Here is a 12801-nt window from a genome sequence, read left to right as displayed (position 1 = left end):
GAACAACATTTCTCTGTAGACTTTTTGGCGATCGGCTTTAGTTTACGAGATTATCGCGAGAAACTTTACTTGTAAATCCATGGGATCGATGTACTACTAGCTTCTATCCGATTTCGATGAGCTTTGGATATGTGGTCAAGATCAGTATTCTGAACAACATTTCTCTTTAGACTATTTGGCGGTTGGCATTAGTTTACGAGGTTATCGTAAAAAAAGAGAAGAAGCAGAAACTGATTGTATTAAAAACTCACGTATTCAGCCGTAAATCCATTTGCTGCTTCGAAATGTGTGTCTTGAAATTTCTCCACACTCACAACCACTGTTCACATTTGTCAACACATAGTTATGCACTAATAATAATTGCCATATCCCTTGTACTGCTGCACAAATCACAACAATCAGGTAATGCAATCACTAGACCGCGGGTTTCATGCATTTGTAGCAAACATGAGTAGGTGCATTTTAATACAGTAGAGAGATTAAAATAATTTCAAAACACCATAGTATTATTTTCAACTTCTTAAAATGATCACAGTGAGAATCAAATATCTGTCTGGCTCCTGTCCCTTGTAATAGCGGCAGCCAACATTAATTTTGCATAAAGATCCGCAATCTAGTGATTAGTTTAAATATCACTATCAAAAACACAGCTAATAGCAACCGTTAGCTTTGAATTGACAAGTCTTTGGAGATGTTCTCTCTACCGTGGCTCGAACGACACTGATTTTCCGCAAGATTTTTCTAAAGAATTTAGGAAGGGCATTTAGAGTGTCGAAATTCGAAATGCACGCTGTAGCACGAGAACGACGGGACGGTTAGACGAAAAACAGAACGCGAGAAGGACCGCTGTAAGATTTACGGCAAACACATGTTTAGTTTTTCCTGCAGATTGGTACGCAGAGTCGATGGGTAACCGCGCGTTCGAAAACGTCATCCGTCCTTTTACCCAGCAAGGGGTAAAAATGTCAGGTCAGCGTAGCATCCCTATTGTCGATTATCGAACGTCGAATGGTTGACGGTCGGCGTGAATGCCGACCGATTTCAATGAGCTTTGGATATGTGATCAAGACCATTATTCTGAACAACATTTCTCTTTATAATTTGTGGCTGTAGGCTTTAGTTTACGAGATTATCGCGAGAAACTTTACTTGTAAATTCATTATGGGTGTTGTTTGAAAATGTTGTTTGAAATATCGATCGCAAGATAATGAAATGTATAATATTCAAATGTTCTCGGCGCAACGGTTCGATCAGTTAATAGGAAAAAAGCAAAATTTGCACGTTAGTTAGGAACTTTCAACGTTTCGATCTTCATTCAGATCATTTTCAAGAAAGTAGAAAAAACTGCGTCTGAAAAATATATTTTCACAATGTAAAACCAGAAACTTTAAAATATCTGCGTAACCAGAATGTAACAATGTAACAAGATACTGCAATAATTTACTTACATTGCTTTATAAAAATTATAAATACGGAATTGAAATTGTCTTAGCACATGCTGCTTTCATGTCGTCAGACAGGATACTGGATCATAGACCATCAAAGTCATTAGACACAGAACGTAACCGGTCGATCGATCAAAACAAAGTCAATCGTCGATCGATGTTTGGCGGTTATTTCAAACCGTGAAAAACGTCAAAAACCCAAACTTACCACATGTTCGTGACCATATGATGAAAAACTTTTATTAAATATATGATAAAGATGTAATTTATATAACATGTAATAGGAAAATAGTTGTTATTAGGAAGTGATTCATCATAACACACTACTGATTCAGTAGTGTTGCGTAATATTCTTGAATCGTAGGAGTTTCATACCTAAGATTCACGCTATGATGTTTAATCATATGAATCGTTTCCAGTAAAATCCTATTGTTCAAATTACTTTCTTTCTCAATTGCCTTAACATTTTCAAAGTCAAAGGCGTGGTCATACTCCATAGAGTGTTTAGTTAGTGCCGTATGTTGTGTTGGGTTCAAAAAAATGTTACGTTTATGTTCTTTTATTCTTGTCTCTAATAACCTAGATGTCTGTCCTATGTAAACCTGACTACATCCCTTACATGGAATTAAATATACTACATTGCAGTTTTTACAAAGTGGTAGTTTATCTTTAATTGGTGGAAAAAATGTTTTAATATACTGAGGTATCTTGTAAATTGTATGCATTCCTATTTTTCTAAAAATCCTCCTTATGTCTTCAGATATGTTCTCAACATAAGGGACGACAACAGTATTCTTCCAGTTTTTTGGACCCGCATTTTTGAATTTTTCCTCTTTTCGTTTATCGACGAGAAGAGGGTGATAAATATCAACAATGCGTTTCTTGATTATACGAGAAGTAAGTTCAACCGGGTAACCGTTTCGCCTTAATACATCCTTAATAATTTTTAAATTATCAGATCTAAATTCTGGATTAGCTAATAGGATAGTACGATCAATCAACCCTTTTACCAGACCAATTTTATGTTGCAAGGGATGGTGAGAATGAAAGTTGACGTATCTCCCCGACCAACTAGTTTTGTGAAACCAGTTCGTTTTGAGTTTGTTACCGTCTCTCAACACGCTAACGTCAAGGAAGCTCAGACATGAATCGTTCTCAATTTCGTGTGTGAATTGAATTCTATCATGAAAACTGTTGAACGTGTCCAACACAGTTTGCAATTGTTGTGGTTTTAAACATGTAATAACGTCATCGACATATCTCTTATAAAAAACTAATTCAAATGGTAATTTTGAAATAGAAGCCTGTTCTAATTTTTCCATCACAAGGTTTGCAATTACAGGAGAAATGGGCGATCCCATGGTAGTACCAAATACTTGTTTGTAGTATGTACCGTTAAACATAAATACATTTGCCTCCAGAACAAATTTAACCGCTTGAATGAATTCCTCACGTTTAATGGTGGTATGTTCTTTGAGTTCATCCCACCTGCTATCTAAAACTTCTAACGCCAAACCTATTGGAACGTTGGTGAATAAAGCTGTCACGTCAAGTGAAACCAGCTGCATGGAATCCTCAGGGATTACAATTGTCCTAATCTCTTTCACAAATTGCCAACTATCCACGGTGTGAAAAGGGGATTTTCCAATGATTTTAGAAAGAATACCGGCCAGGAATTTCGACAGTTTGTACGTTGGACCACCAATAGATGAAACAATGATCCTCCAACTCAAAACAGATTTATGTGTTTTTGGTAAAGCATATGCTCTGGGTACTATCGCATTGTAAGTTTTTAAACGTTTCCCCAATCTCTCATCAATTTGTTTCTTTTTTACCAAATTGTTAACGATGGAATTGGCTTCCTTTTCAAAAGTACTGGTATATTGGAATTTACTAACCTTGTATGTGTTATTGTCATTTAACATATTTATTACTTCATTATTATACATGTCCCTATCCACCAATACCGTGGTATTACCTTTGTCAGATTTAAGCAATAAAAGATTTTGGTTTTCTTTCAAAAAATGTTTTGTTTCCTTGATATCAGTTTTTGATACCGTTGCATCGTTAGTAAACCTTAAGTGTGTAGTGTAGTTCAAAATTTTGTTAACTAGTTTAATTCTAGTTGATGTTTGTAGGTTACCAATATTGGTGACTTTCATTAAACCTGTTTCCAACGATGCAATGAATCTGGGGGACGAGAGGTAATTTCTTGGAACTTCAAGTGCAAATTTGGGTCCCAGTTTCAAAACTTTTTCAACATTCTTTGGTGCAAATTTTGCTTTTTTCCTATTAACTGATCGAACCGTTGCGCCGAGAACATTTGAATATTATACATTCATTATGGGTGTTCATGATAGCGGACACGGCCTGCTAATGTCTCCGAAACTAAAGCCGACCGTCAACCATTTCAAAGGAAAAAGATATTTAAAACGTCGAGTTTTATAACATTATTTCAAGGTCATTGAAATCGATGACGACCCGGATCATCCTTACCCGACTTACGGCAACTTTACCCGAACGAGAAAAGAGGCAGAAACTGATTGTTTTAAAAACTTACTTATTCAGCCGTAAATCCATTTGCTGCTTCGAAATGTGTGTCAATGGGTCAGTCGGTGACGAACTGCACAGGTGTCTTCAGGTATACGACAGCACCGCAATCCAAGGGGCGTACAGCCAAGTCAACGAGCTGCACACCTGGTGGTAGATAGCAGGTATACGACACCCTGACGGATACGCGGTCAACGATCTGGACTTTTCACTTCCACTTTCAAATCGATAAATAAATCACATGTCTTTCTCACACAGATGCACTAATAACAATTGCAATATCACTTGTATTGCAGCTCAATAAAATTTAAATCACAACTTTCTAAAAGAAGAACATCCCGAATTTTTCTTTCACTTTTCTCTGTACGGTCAAACGTACGTCTCCACACTAGGAATATTTCACGGCGACAGTCGATCGTCCAGGTCAACGCACCTGTCACTTCAGCACGTACCAGGTAGTTCCTACGTGATTCCTGCGTTAAATATTTGGGGCCCTGAAAAGGGCCGATTACAATTGGACTCAACGCCTTAATTGTTCGAAATGTCCTCCGTTTTGTTCGATACATAGTCTGGCTCGCCGGATCGTCTCCCGCATGACGCGGCGAAGGGTGGCCGGCGTTATGTTCGCGATCGCACCGTGAAGTCGTGCCACCATCTCCTCAGGCGTGGTTAACGGGCGCTTGTAGACCTCGTCCTGTGAAATGATATTTATAAAAGAAAAACAACACGTAAGTATACACGTATACGATAACGATTAAAAAATACCTGAAGAAATAAATGAAAATTGAAATTACCTTCAAGTAGCCCCAGAGGAAAAAATCCAGCGGATTCAGATCAGGTGACCGCGGGGGCCACGCAACAGGACCACCGCGGCCGATCCACCTGTCCTGGAAGGCTTCATTCAAATGGGCGCGGACATTTGCGGCGTAATGCGCTGGCGCACCGTCCATTTGAAAGTACATGTTCTGCCGGATCGCATAAGGAACATCGTCCATGAGATCCGGCAGAGCATGTTCTAAAAATGTCAAAAACGCCGAGCCGTCCAGTCTAGCAGGTAGCATGTACGGCCCGATAACATACTCGCCACAAATACCGGCCCATAAGTTGACCGACCAGCGGGTCTGTGATGCGCGTTGCCGAACTGCCCTCGGATTCTCGGCGCTCCACATATGCAAATTGTGGCCGTTGAAGCACCCTTCTCTTGTGAAGAGTGATTCGTCGGTCCACAATATGCACGGGAGGAACGCCGGATTTCGTGACAGTTCATCCACCAGCCACCTGCAATACTCAAGCCGCCGGTTGAAATCCGCTGGTAGCAATTCTTGCACCCGCACAAATTTGAATGGGTGCATCGATTCGAGCCTCAAAATTCTGTGTACGCTCGACCGGCTGATACTGTGTAGAACGACAACATTATTTAAATAACATTTCTTTTCGCTTTAATGAAATATCATAGCGGTGTACTTTGACTTACCCTGTTTGGCGACTGACGTCGCGCACGCTTACGGTGCCATACTCTTGCACAATTTCGCGGACACGATCCACATTCAGCCTGGATCTCGTTATTCTTCCTGTTCCGGTGTCCCGTGTACGGCGATCGAAACACCCCGTCGAATATAATCGGTTCGCCAAACGCCGGATGTAATTCGCTGACGAGAGTCGGATGTGTGGCCGCTCTCGCCTGATACGCCTGAACGCGGCCTCAGCATCGCCCTCGCAGCGGCCGTAAGTGAGAATTATGTAAAAATTGTCTTGCGAACTAAGCATGATACGACAGAGACTTAGACTTTAGACTGACTGCAGCTTCCCAAAAAAGCTGCGAACACCCCCGAATATCCCCACCACGAAGGAAAACTGAGGATAAAGGAACATTCTAAAAAATCACGTGTTTTGCAGGCGTTGAAAGTGCAGCAGTGTGACTCTTGCCTTTCCTCCACGATAGAAAACAGGCATCCTCGTCTCCGCGGAAGGGATCGAGTCATAAATCAGAAATGTGCAGTTACTCGGGAGTGTCCGCTGGATACCGGAACGGAAAAATTTTCTCCTGCACATGTCGAGTTTACGAATTCTTTTTCGACCGTGCAATTAAGTCCTCAAAGATTTCTGGTGTGCGCCGCTTGATCTTTACCCGCGACGTCTGAGGCACGATGCAGGACTTTCGAACGATAGAAAACAGGGATCCTCGTCTCCGCGGAAGGGATCGAGCCATAAATCAGAACTCTCCAGTGTCCGTGGGACACGGTAACGAAAAATTCACCAACAGTGCAATTCGACATACGCGGAGGAACATTTACGAGTGATTGCGAATATTGAATAATGAAAATGAATAACGAGACTACCGCCTATTGAAGATGTCAATATGATTTCTCCTCTATTAAAACTTACGAAAGAATTAACATTCAATTTAGTTTCTATTCTAGCAATCAATGCAAATGTAATGAATAGACTGCGGATCTTTATGCAACTAAATTTAAAAAACTAAATTGAATGTTAATTCTTTCGTTAGTTTTAATAGAGGAGAAATCATACGTATGTATTGACATCTTCAAGAGGTGTCATCTTCCGCACGAGTAAGTCATTAGCATTGCGGTTGATATTACGAATTAGAAAGCACGCGTTCCGTTCTGCTCTGCTTGCACGCCGATCGGGATCGGGGAATCCGATGGCTCGACTATCAACGACGAAGCGCAGTCGCCACCGCTGCCGGCCCCGTCGCGTCGTCGCTGCTCAATACGATCGTACCGCCGCTGCTGACGGTGATGACACTGCGTCCGCTCGGCGGTGTTCTGGACGATACCATCAGCGACTCGGTACTGCTCGACTGATCGTCATTTCTGCCGAGAAGGTTGTGGTCGCGAATGCTGCTTCGGCCGCTGCTTCGGATGTTGTTCGAACGCACCAGCCGCGACCACAACCTTTTCTTCTTCCTTATGTCCGAGGGTGTCGACGTTGTAGGCGCCATTACATCAAGCCTAATGTGAAAAATAGTCAAAACAAAAAAAAGAGATCAATTCATTTCGAAAAATTTCATACGCGCTATTCTACATGTGTGTATGTATATACATATATATATCAATTAATTATCTTTTTTCAACAATGATAACAGACAGTAAATAGAGAATAAAATAACAACAAATTACACGTGTTACGTCCCGGGTCGGAAATGATCCGACGGAATGAGGCGGACCGGGCGGGAACGTAACCGAGTAATTTAATGAGACGATCTTAGATCCACGTGGCGCGTAACGTCCACGTCTGATCAGGGACCCGATACCGGTGTTCGTCGTTAAAAGGGCGAAGAGTGAAACGGAGGGCGAAACGCGGATGCCGCTGACGATCTGTTGAGTATGGGGGGGGGGGTGGGGTCAGCTGAGGAAACTCCAATTCCAACGTCGGACGACGTCACACCTTCCTCCTGGGGGCGGCGGCTCTTCGGGCGCGATGGCCTCCTAATTGCTGGCCGAAGGCGGGAGCGGGCCGTTGGTTCGGTAACTGGGCGCCGGGTTGTTGGCTCTCGGTGGGAGCAGGTATTGCCGGAGTTCCTCGTGATGGATGGGGGCTGTTTCTGAATATGGTTTTGGCCATGACTATATTCAGCCTTGCCCCACATTCGTAGCAGTCCATTGGGGGTTGCGTGTGGAACAGTGGCCCCTTGCAGCTCGAGCAAGTGTTCTTCATCCATCTTATCCACTGGATGGAGTGGACATGGAACGCCTCTCCGGTCCCCCGGATGTGCAGGCTGCAATGCTGGCAGAACTCTCGGCCGTTGATGTCGGAGTAAATGGTCCCCTGGTAACACAGGTGCCAGTCGAAGGGAGAGATGAATCTGACCGCTTTCTCCCTGGCGGTGGTGCGTGGTTTTGTTTGAAGACACATGTTGACTTGGTGATGGGTCTTCGTCAAGTGCCGGGGTGTCATCGTGTCGAGGGCACGACGACCAATCGGAGGGGGGTATGAAGTGGTAGAGGTTTGGGGGGTGGGAGGGAATAAGCCATGGGAAGCTGGGGGAAGGGCGAATCAGCCGCAAGATTTATTGCGGAGACGAAACGGGAGGCATTTCGCGGTGTTCCATCGCCCGTGGAACGGTTCTCGGAGTCGGGGCCTCCCGTCCGGACGCTGGCGCGGGCGGGAGGCTGGTCCCGTTTCCCTGCCTCAAATTATTATTGTACTCCCTCTTACGACATTCGTGAATGTCGTGGCCCGGGTTTTTGCAGTACCTGCAAAATTTTGCCGGCTCGGAGGGGAAACGGTCGCGAGGTTCTCGAGATGGGGGCGTCGGGGCCCGGGCAACGAGAGGAGTCGGGGGTGCGGGGCGTCGGACATCCTCGCTCTGACTTCCGAAATTCGGAGCTCGCCAAGCAGATGGCTCGGTGTAGGAATGGCGTTCGGGTGTACGGTTTCGAGGTTCGCGGTAACCGCGAGACTCGTAAGGGGGGAATCGTACCGGTCGCGATTCTCTGGGGCGCGGCGTCGAGGTTCGGGGGAGTAATGATCGCGGCGATCGGACGTGCTAGGACGCGCCTCCGTGTAATGTACGCGGCGATAATCGTCGCGAGGGGTTTCCCTATATCGTAGTTTGTCGAGTTCATACTGTTTGTAGGCGGAGATGGCCTCGTTGAAAACGACTCGTAACGGTTCGTTTCGAAATGGTCGGACCTCGGCGCGTAAGGTGGGGATGAGGCCGCGAATGAAGCTGTCGATGGTGAGGGTATCGACTTCGTCGACATTGTTCCCGTCGCGGTGACAGTCAAGGATAGCGGTGCGTAAATCCTTTACGCGGCTAATGAAGTCGAGCATGTGCTCGGCGGGACCCTGTGAGATGCTCGCCAGTTCACCTCGGTACTGGTCGACGAAGCGATGGGGGCCCAGCACGTCTTTAAGACGGCTGCAGAGGTCAGAGACCGTGGAACAGTCCTCGTCCTCCACGGCAGCATAAGCGCGACCGCGGAGCTTATTACAAATGAGCTTTATCAGCGTGCGTTCCGCGTACGCGGGGATGACTTCGCGTGCGCGTTTACACGCTCGGACGAATTGAAGGACAGATATGTTGCTGCCATCGAAGGTGGGCACGAATTCGACCGGTTGTTTAACCGTGAAATTCACGGGATCGGGGCGAGGAGTTTCGATGAGGGGGGTCGAATCATAACGGGGGCGGAAACGTGTAGCATTCTAGTCGATGCTGTTCATCCGCATGTCGTGAAGCTCGCGACGCATTGCCAATAGCTCGTTTTCCCACGCGCGTTGCTCCGATTCGCGTAGGTTCGCCGCGGTTTCAAGGGCGGCGGCGCGCATCTTGAAGGGTGGCTTCCTTCTTGGCGAGCTCCAATTGGAACGCGAACAGGTCCTCCTCAGAGAGGGGCGAGGGCACGTTAGAACTTAATTTTGAGTTCGCGGAATCCATCGTGAAGAGGAAGGGTTAGGCGATACAGGACCGCCAAAGGGCGGGAAAGAAATAGAATTTCGATTAAAGTTTCAGCAACTAGCAACCGGTTTTACTCGGCGATCGTCGTGTCCTACCGACTGCGCCAAAATTCTCTCCTGTTACGTCCCGGGTCGGAAATGATCCGACGGAATGAGGCGGACCGGCCGGGAACGTAACCGAGTAATTTAATGAGACGATCTTAGATCCACGTGGCGCGTAACGTCCACGTCTGATCAGGGACCCGATACCGGTGTTGGTCGTTAAAAGGGCGAAGAGTGGAATAAATGCGAACCGAGACGGACGTCGTCCGTCGTGAACACCGCGTAGAACTAACACACGTCGCGGTGGTAGTGGCGGTTCCCAGTGGTCGAAGTGTCGCTACGTGGGTGTGTGCAACCCTTTCGAACGCGCGGGTTTGCTCGATTCGTGGCAGGAGATTTCGATCGAAGGGAATTAGTGTTCTCTCGGTACCGAGCACCCGCTGGGCTCAGACGTACACGATTGAAACACCAATTTTAGGGTTAGAGGAACGAATGTAGAGTCTGAGGAATTTGAGGAATAGGTCGGAGTCGAACAACCCGATGAACCACCACACGCACACACACCTTCGCGATCACTTTTAACCGGTCACTGGGAACGACACTTTAGAAGTACCACCGTAGAGTGAGGATTCTCCGGACGACGTAGCGCTCGTACCGCGGGTCCTCTATACAAATCTTTTCCAATGGAGGAAGACTCGGGACGATCTGAAGCGGTATCAACCTCCACGGAGGAGGAGGCGCGGAGTCGGACCGTTCGATGGCCGTTTCTTCGCGTCGCGGGGATGCTCCGGTGCTCCGATTGTCCACTACGGTGACTTTGCGCGAAAAGGCGGTGTCGCGGATGACCCTGGGTCGCTTGGCGATTCCCAGATAGGGATTATAGACGGTACCCTCGCCTTTGGCTTGGAGTTGTCGTACCAATTTCCCGATTTGGTAACTCCTACCGGCGCGACGAGGCATGAATAGTATCGAGGAATAGGGTAAAAGCTAAATGAAGTAGAAAAGAATAGAGTTAGACAAGAAAGTATAATTGCCAGAATATATGAGCCAATTTGACAGAACTGGCAAGCCAGTACAAAGAACAAATGCGTATGACGAAATAATATACATATGTGGAACGTAAGAAAATACGAGCGAACTCGAACAAAATATATATAACAATGTAATATACGTGAAACGTAAGAAAATGTGAGCGAGCTCGAACAAAATATATATATAACAAATAATATATGTGAAAGATGAGAAAGGCACGAGCAAGCTCGAACAAAAATATATATGTTAAAAATTGTAAAAGGACTCGTTCGCTTCGAAGGTTCTGGGGTAAGTGCCGTGGGGTCTAACACAGTCCTCTCACCAAAAGGCACCCTTGCCTTCCCCACTCCGTGGCCAGATCCTCTTGGAACAAAGTCCCAATTCTTTAGGACAGCGTGGCCTTGGGTTGCATACCCTCGGCAAGTTTCACTCGTCACGTCCTCATAAACATGACCTTCCCGAACGATAGCTGGATGGCCCAAAGTGCCCACCCGCCATCGTCCGAGGACGGTTCTGTTTATTCTCATCCGTCTCTATTCAGGGCATCACGTACGCCCAGGTCCTACCATAAATCCTTCCAATCTTAAGGGTCGCCTCGACATCAGCCCTTGACTTTGCTTAAAACACGTTGACGCTAACATATATAATAATTAATATATGTATGAAACGTAAGAAAATACGAACGAGCTCAAACAAAATACATATAAATCAATATAATTAGAAATGGTAAGATGCAATACGACCTGTATCCCGTGGATAATTCGTAAATGAAACAGAGTCTGAAAACGCGAGGAAATGATTGAACTGAACTCGACTGAAGACGCTAGAGAACTGGAAGGTAGAAATTCCGAAACTGGAAGAGAGCGATTCGCGCGATTTCGTCTTATTTATAATGAGAGCGCGGACCATAGGGATTCGGTGAACCGTGAAGTCCTTTGTCTAAATCGTACGAGGTACGGCCGAATATGTTATTGCCGAATGTATACTTTTCGCTGTTTGAACAGGACAACGGTTTAGATGTACATACGTACACCTGTACTCGCGGTTGCCATGCTGGCGTTCGCTTGTACCGGTGGCTATCGCGCGTCTTTTCCGATTCCCTATGTTCGCGCTCGCGGGGATATGTGTATTTGCTCGTTCGAACAAAGCCGACGCAACACGTCGGTACGACGTTACACTTTAATGTACACGCGTACACTTAATCTTACAAGTGAAAAGGTTAGAAATTCATACACACAGTTTCAAATAAAATTAAATATTTATTATAAAGTTTTTTTTTGACGTTTACACGCACGTTTCGCATAATAATTACATGCAGCGTCGAATAGTAGTGTTCCTGAGTTTTTAACATTTTTCAATTTACCAGTTACTATCTGGTTTGCATGATGTATGTACATTTGTAAAATATACTGAAAAATTCACTGGGATTCACTTGGATTCACGTGGATGCGTAGCTGGTAGCAATCGTAGCAATGCGTAGTGATGCGTAGACATTGGTAGACATCAGTAGCATCAGTAGACATTGTTAGACATGCGTAGATCACGTACGTACCGCGTTCTGCGCGTGCGCCCCCATCACGTGATGGACAACACCAGCGCCGCTGGTGTCCGGAGGCCGAAAAATAGTGGTCAAGCTATTTCCATTATAGCTTAAGCCCCCTGAGTCATACCCGCGAGGAGACACGCCGCCTCACCGGAGATGGTGCGATAGCCCCGTATGGTCCGAATGGCCAGCCGTCGTTGCACGCGGTTTGCGTGCAACATGTTACGCCGGCTGGCCAGTAGCTGTTCGGACCACACGGGGGCTCCATAAAGGAACTTAGCATGCACCACCCCCGAGTAGAGGCTACGTATCCGATCATCGGGCCCCCCGATATTGGGCAGCAGCCGTCCTATAGACCGCGGACTAACCCTAACCCAAACCCGGTTAACCGAGCGAGGTTTTTCTAACCCACACTAACCCAGAGAGACCGGGCCTTAGAGCCCAGAGAATGCCGGTTAACCCCGCTCGGAAGCGGGTTAACCTGCACGGAGCGGGTTTCACAGCCTAGAGACACCGGGTTAACCGGGTTACTATTGAGATAAGATAGATACTTTTACACAGTTTACTTCAGAGTTCAGAGATATACGAATATATGTACATGTATTATGGAAAAAAGAGATCCCTCAACAAAATTAATAATTCAATTAGTCTTATAATGAACTTGATTATTACTAAATATATTTACTTATACTTCGTCATCGTGGTACGATCGCTTCTGGTGGTAAAGGAACATTTGGCAGCTTTTCTTTTTCTATTCTATGTAAGTCG

General features: G+C 45.6%; 1 protein-coding gene across 1 annotated transcript in view; it reads left to right on the top strand.

Annotated features, from left to right (window-relative positions):
- LOC143220217 (uncharacterized) overlaps nucleotides 1-12801 on the top strand; it is a 109965-nt gene that overhangs the window by 12587 nt on the left and 84577 nt on the right. The gene's annotated exons all lie outside the window — the stretch shown is intronic.

This window comes from Lasioglossum baleicum, unplaced genomic scaffold (genome assembly GCF_051020765.1).
Source record: "Lasioglossum baleicum unplaced genomic scaffold, iyLasBale1 scaffold0383, whole genome shotgun sequence".
Lineage (NCBI taxonomy): Eukaryota > Metazoa > Arthropoda > Insecta > Hymenoptera > Halictidae > Lasioglossum > Lasioglossum baleicum.
Note: the sequence above shows the minus strand (reverse complement) of the source record. Positions and strands in the feature narration are given on the sequence as shown.